Source organism: Microtus ochrogaster, unplaced genomic scaffold, assembly GCF_000317375.1.
Source record: "Microtus ochrogaster isolate Prairie Vole_2 unplaced genomic scaffold, MicOch1.0 UNK21, whole genome shotgun sequence".
Classification (NCBI taxonomy): domain Eukaryota; kingdom Metazoa; phylum Chordata; class Mammalia; order Rodentia; family Cricetidae; genus Microtus; species Microtus ochrogaster.
In genome coordinates this window covers 530,655-537,359 of record NW_004949119.1, presented here as the reverse complement: position 1 = coordinate 537,359, position 6,705 = coordinate 530,655, and positions in this window count along the sequence as shown.

Below are 6,705 nucleotides of genomic sequence, written 5' to 3'. Positions count from 1 at the left end.
TGCGAGGGGTCTCCCTTGTGGCTACCACAAATTCCCCTGACTCCTGCAACTTGTGTACAACTGCTGTATGGCTGCCCTGACTAGCATCTCTTTAACAAAATTCCATTCAGTTTTATTTTGAGTTCTACTTATAAAATTCACTGTTTTTTTAGGCCTACATTGTTATTATACCATAAAAGTCTCAACTAAACTAAGATTTTAACAGTGGTAATCTTCTGTTAACTATATTTCTTTCAATTTGTAAACCACTCATAAGATAATAGAAGATAATATCCCCATCTAAGAATGTAATAATTTTTCATTTCCATTATAGATGGAATTCTAGGAGAGGTATATGACCTACATGGGACTTACCCATTCTTAGGGTTAGCTGCTATCACTTCAATATTTCTTATTATATCTTTAAAGAAATGATTTGATAACAGCATCAAGAATGGAAAACATTTAGAAATTATACAGACTTTACAGATAGTATTGAGAATTTGGCTGAAAGAATCCATATCATTGAAAATGATGACCATAATTTGACAGGCAAAATTCAATCCATATCAATGGATTGTGAAATCTTACAGAATGGTACTGAGAGATTATCTAAAAGGATTCATAGTATTGAAGTTGACAATCAAAATTTGTTAAAAAGTTAAGGCAATCTAACAGATAGAACATCCCTTCTGGAAGGCAATCTCTGTGTCATTGAAATAATCTCTGAGGATGGGAAATATCATTAATGAAAAAATTCAAAACCTTGAACTCACATGTACAGTATGAGAACCAGAAATTGATTTGATGAAATTATTAGAAATATTCACTGGTCAAGAGATTCAGATTTTACAACAGACAGAGAAAAAAATTTGAATTGGTTGAGGAACTTATCAGAAATGATGAGCAAGGAGAGGAGGTACATACAAAAGAAAATAGTAAAAAAAAAATAACATTGCCAGTACCTCTCAGATTCAGAGCTGACTTACCAAGAGTTTTAGCTACTTATTTTGTTATTATCTCTGAAAAGCCAGCAAATCACCAATACTCAAAAGAATATACAGAATGTAAGTGGGAACCTATTTGTATGAAAGGTGTAGCCCAGCAGTGGTGGTGCACACCTTTAATCCCAGCACTCAGAATGAGAGGCAGTCGGATCTCTGTGAGTTCAAGGCCAGCCTGGTCTACAAGAGCAAAGTTCCTGGACAGGCTCTAAAGCAACACAGAAACTCTGTCTCAAAAAAGAAGATTTAAGCAAACAGTTATATCTTATGGCACACATTTACCATATGGAGGTAGTTGGTAAAGGCATGGACTTCAAGAAATAAGGTTACTCCACATGATTGACTTTAACTAGTCTCAGTTGTACTAGACCATGGTCCAAAGCTTTAGTGGAAGAACTTTGGAGAGAACAAGTTAAGGCCTATGAACATCAAGGTAGTGTTAGAGGTCTTGGGGCCTCCCAATATCAAATTCTTGGTGAAGACACTTATACTAACCTGGATAGTCCAGCCATACACAATGAACACATCTCGTTCCTATGCTGTACAGCATCTTTAAATGCTGATACAAGATTCAAGAATGAGGAAATTGAATTGAATCATATACTAAGGCCCAAGAGAATCATCTAGTGACTTTTTGGAAAGATTAACTAAACCTGTACAAATAGGGATAGAAAATCCAGAAGATAGACAAATACTCATTAAATCTCTGGCTTTTGAAAATTCTAATTTAGAATGCCAGAAAATACTTGGGTCCTTAAAAATCAGATCAGCACCAATGGATGAATGGATCCTACACACAGTCAATGTTGAGTCCTTAGACTGTAACACTATGGCTTGGGTAGGAAAAGCAATTTCCAAATATATGAAGAGACATCAAAATACCAAATGCTTTAATTATGGTAGAATAGGCTTTCTGAAAATGGTTTCCAGACAGGACATTCCTACAAGTAATGCTCTTCTGAGACTTACCCAAACAGAAGGCCCCAAACTTCTGGGTTATAAAGAATATGTGGCAAAGGCTGACATTGGACCAATGAGTGTAGAGCAACCATTATCCCTGGGTAATTGCTTGAGGGGCCTCTCAGAGGCATCCAGTTCAAACATGGTCTAGGCATTCCCTGACACTGTGGATAACATGCCTTCCCAGAAAAATTAGAAAATTCAATTACTGTTCTAAAAAAAAATGTACTGCTCTGAATGATAGAACAACCATGGAGGAGGAATCAAAAATTCCAGTAGAAAGTAAAAACCATGTATTTTGGCTAACTTCTAAAAATGAACAAAAACCAAAGCTGAGAGTATGAATAAATAACATTATAATGGAAGGAATATTAGAAACAGGTAGAGATGTGACTATTGTTACTCTAAAATCATGGCATCCAAATTGTCCTCTTCAGGAGGTAGATGTTCAATTCTTAGAACTTGGAACCCTATATCATGTAAAACAATGCATGAGATAGGTTGAATGCATATGTCCATAAAGACAGAAAGAAAGGTTAAGGACATTTGTGGCTAATATAATGGTGATTTTATGGGGTTGTGATCAATATATAATAAGGAATAAACTTCAGTAATGTTCAAGATATAATCAGGAATAAGTTTCATCCCATATACATAACACACAATGAATACCATATGGGTCTTCTAGGTCCTCTAACACAAGGTAGTGCAAAAATCAATCCATTATTGTTGGAAATATGCTGAAGGCTTCAGAATTTCATAAAAAGTATCATGTCAATAGCTAAGGTTTAAAAAAGGACTTTTCTATTACATGGCAGTTATAAAGAGATGTTCTACTTGTTCTTTATACAACCACGCACCACTACCTGCAGGAAGTAACCCAAAGTGTACTCAAAGGAGTCAAATATGGCAGATGGATGTGCTTCATTCTGTAGAATTTGGAAAACTAAAATATGTACAACATACCATTGATTTTAGGTATTCTATGGGCAATTGCCTTTGTTCAGAAAAGACGGATTCAATTATCACATATTTACTAGAAGTTATGGCAATCATGGGGTGGATCTACAGAAATAAAGAGAGATGACACTTCAGTTTATATGTCTAAGAAAATGAAATGGTGCTTTTTGCTTATTATAGTATAAATCATATTATAGGTATACCACACAAACCTATGGATCAGGCAGCTATAGAAAGATCAAATTGAACTATAAAGGATATGTTAAACAAGCAGAAAGGGATGAAAAAGACCCCAGAAATAGATTGCATAATGCTTTATTAAGTTTGACTATTCTTAATGCTAATGAAACAAATGGTTGCAGAGAGGCAATAGATAATAGAAAAAACTTCTGAATTAAATCAACCAGTATGTTTCAAGGATGTGTTGATCTCAGAATGTTTACCAGGAGATGAGCTAGATTCAGGAAGGGGATTTGTTGTTGTTTCCACAGGAAAAGAAAAGCTATGGATACCATCAAAATTAATCAAGATACAGTTTGAAAAGAAAAAAACTTCTTGATAAAGTGAAATTATAGCTCATCCGCAGGTGATAATCCTATAGGTTTTAATAAAACTTCTTAAGGGTTGGAGCAGTGTTCTGTTCTTGTCTTTGCAGGAAAATACTCATCTTAGAAAAGTCAAAATACCTTGGACATCTAGATGTCTAAAGAAGAGAAGATAGCTATCCAGAAAAAAATCACCAAGCAATGAGAAATTTGACTTATAATACCAATATCCTCATCAGAGTAAAATTTCACTACTTAAAGATACATATCTCCTTAATTAGTATAATGGGAGTTGCAACTCACTTAAAAATCAAAGCTGACTTTGGAATTGGACAGAGGCTCTCCAACTCTAATTCAGGCATGTTGTGAAAAGAAAAACTCAGAGTTTCTGTTTCATATAAGGAGCCACCTGGTTTGGGACAGAAGGATGACAAAATATAGGTACTAAAGTATGTTTCTTTGAATATATGTCTACTGAAGCTCAAACTTATCTTTTTGATATAAATAATGTTTATGTTTTTCACAGTGAAAAATAAATTTTCCTATAGTAATCTTTGACATTTTCAGGAAGAAGATGGGGCCCCACAACAATGATTTCACCTGGTTGATATAATATCATTCAGTTGATAGTGCCAGTTAAAGATTGACTTTGGAATAAAAATTGCTCAGAACAATTTCCAGGTGGCTAGCTGATATGATACAATCTCACAGACTACACTAACCAGGACTTGAGACAGCCTTGTAGTTTTCCATGATTCATAGACTTAATGATACAGCTATCTCTCCCAGGACTTGACAATTAACACAAATTTTTCCTTCAGGATCCCTTAAAGAGAATGTCACCCCCAGACAGCAGGAAGTAAATTTAAGTTTACAATGCCCACATTCCAAAGAGTTGGAGTGAGTGGCTTGTGATTGTTCAATGGATTATGGATATTATAGATATGATATTGTAGATAATTGAATCTACTCTGGAAGAAAAAGGAAGGATATAGTTATGATGAAATAAAAAGATAGATTACTGAATCTACTTTAAAAAATCAACTACTAGTTTTAACTGTTTTACATTGGATTAGACTTTGGTATACTGTACACAAATTTTATATATTGATATAAACTTAAGATTAATGTTTTTAAAACATACTGTACATACATTTATAATCTTGCCCAAGTTATTGTACCTATTCAGGTCATTTATCAATGCAATGCAAATTTCTTGTCCTTGTAAATGATTATTACCAGCTGTTTAGAATAATAAGTAAGTAGTTAATCACCTAGTGTAATTGAACTTGTAGTCACATGAGGTGCCTTCTAGGTGAAACAAAGATATATTTTAGATAGACAGGTCACCTTCAAACACCTCAGAGATCTACAGAATATGGCATTTACAACGTTTTAATGACCTAAATTCTTCTCTCTTAGGACAATGAGACAATGTCTGCTTCTGGCAGAACCAATCTACTTCAGAGAAGATAATGGACATCAAAGAAATTCCACATGGAGTTTGCTTTGTGGCAAAAGTAAGTCACTGGGCAAGAAAATGTCCCAGCCTTAACTGCTGATATTATGCTGCCCTAATCAGACAAGCAGAACACAAAATATCCAGCTTCACAGTAAAGTCTGTCAGATAAACTGGGCCTGTAGGCCAAAGATAAATGTAGCAATAGTGCAGAGGATCTTTGGGTGATTGTCCAGGCAGTCAGATGTTTCTGCAATTTCTCAACATTTTTTGGAAATCACTTGTTAGCACTTTGTTGACAGAGGTTTCTGTACTGCCTTGTCCTGCAGACTTTTAGTCCCAATGAAACACACAGAAGTCTACATTAATTATAACCTGATTGGCCTATTAACTCAGGCTTCTTATTAACTCTTTCTTACATCTTAAATTATCCCATAGTTCTTGTCTGTGTTAGGCACCTTTCTCAGTGAGGCATTTTCATCTTGCTTCCTCTGCATCTGGGTGACAACTGCAGACTGACTTTTTCCCTTCCCAGAATTGTCCTGTTTTCCTCACCCCACCTATACTTCTTGCCTGGCTAATGGCCAGTCAGCATTTTATTAAAATGTACAAGTAACAGGATGAAAGACCATTGTACCACAGCAGTACTTCCTGATGATTCAGTTAATAGTATTTCCTTCTTGGGTCTCTGAGGTAGTTAAAGACTAGATAGTAATAGTTGTAGACTCCCTTATTTATGAGACCCAGAAAAGAATTTCACTAAAGAAATGTAAAGTACATAAGGTTGAGAGATATCAAAAGATAGTTTTGAATGGTAATACAAGTTGTTGTAGAAATTAAATAAGGTACAAGTCTTTGGAATCACCAAGATAGGATAGATATAAAGCATTATCTCTGAATTTGTCAAGTGCAAGTAGACTAGACATTATAGATGTATTTATTGCCTGTATATATTGTATATAGTTACTGTACTTACTGGATAAACTTTTTCATTAGTTATAGCATTCTTTTTTTAAACAAAAAGGGGAATGTAGTGGTACTTCATTTGTTTCTTTTAAGTCTTCACTATTTATTAGAACCCCTTATTTTCTTATTGTACAAAAGAATGTCACTATGACATTTCACAAAATGATATTTTCACAAAAATATCATTGTGCCTTGTTGTTGCTCTCCTTATTCTTCCTCCCACCACCTGTTGATCTCCTTCCTCCCCACAATGGTCCTCTTTCATTGTTCTTGATAGTCTCCACATCAGAAAGTTTGTGAAATTCTCCACCCCATAACTTTCTCTTGTCCCACTTCCACTCCCATTAGATCTCTCCCTCTTCTACTATGGCTACGTGATAGCTGTGTATGTCTAGATTTTGATTATTAGATAAATGTGATATTTGTCTGAATCTTCCCTATTTCACTAATATCTAGTTCCATCAAGTTTCTTGAAAATAGCATAATGTCATTCTTTTTTATGAATAAATATAATTGTTTTTAATGATTTTTATTGAGCTCTACATTTTTCTCTGCTCCCCTCCCTGCCTCACACCTCCCATGTTCAACCCTCCCCCAAGGTCCTCATGCTGTCAATTTACTCATGAGATCTTGTCTCTTTCTACTTCCCATTTAAATTAGATCTAGGTAAGTCTCTCTAAGTGTCCTCATTGTTGTCTAAGTTCTTTGGGATTATGGTTTGTAGGCTGGTTTTCTTTGCTTTATGTTTAAAAAACTACCTATGAGTGAGTACCTGTGATACTTGTCTTTCTGTGACTGTGTCATCTCACTTAAAATAATGCTTTCTAGCTCC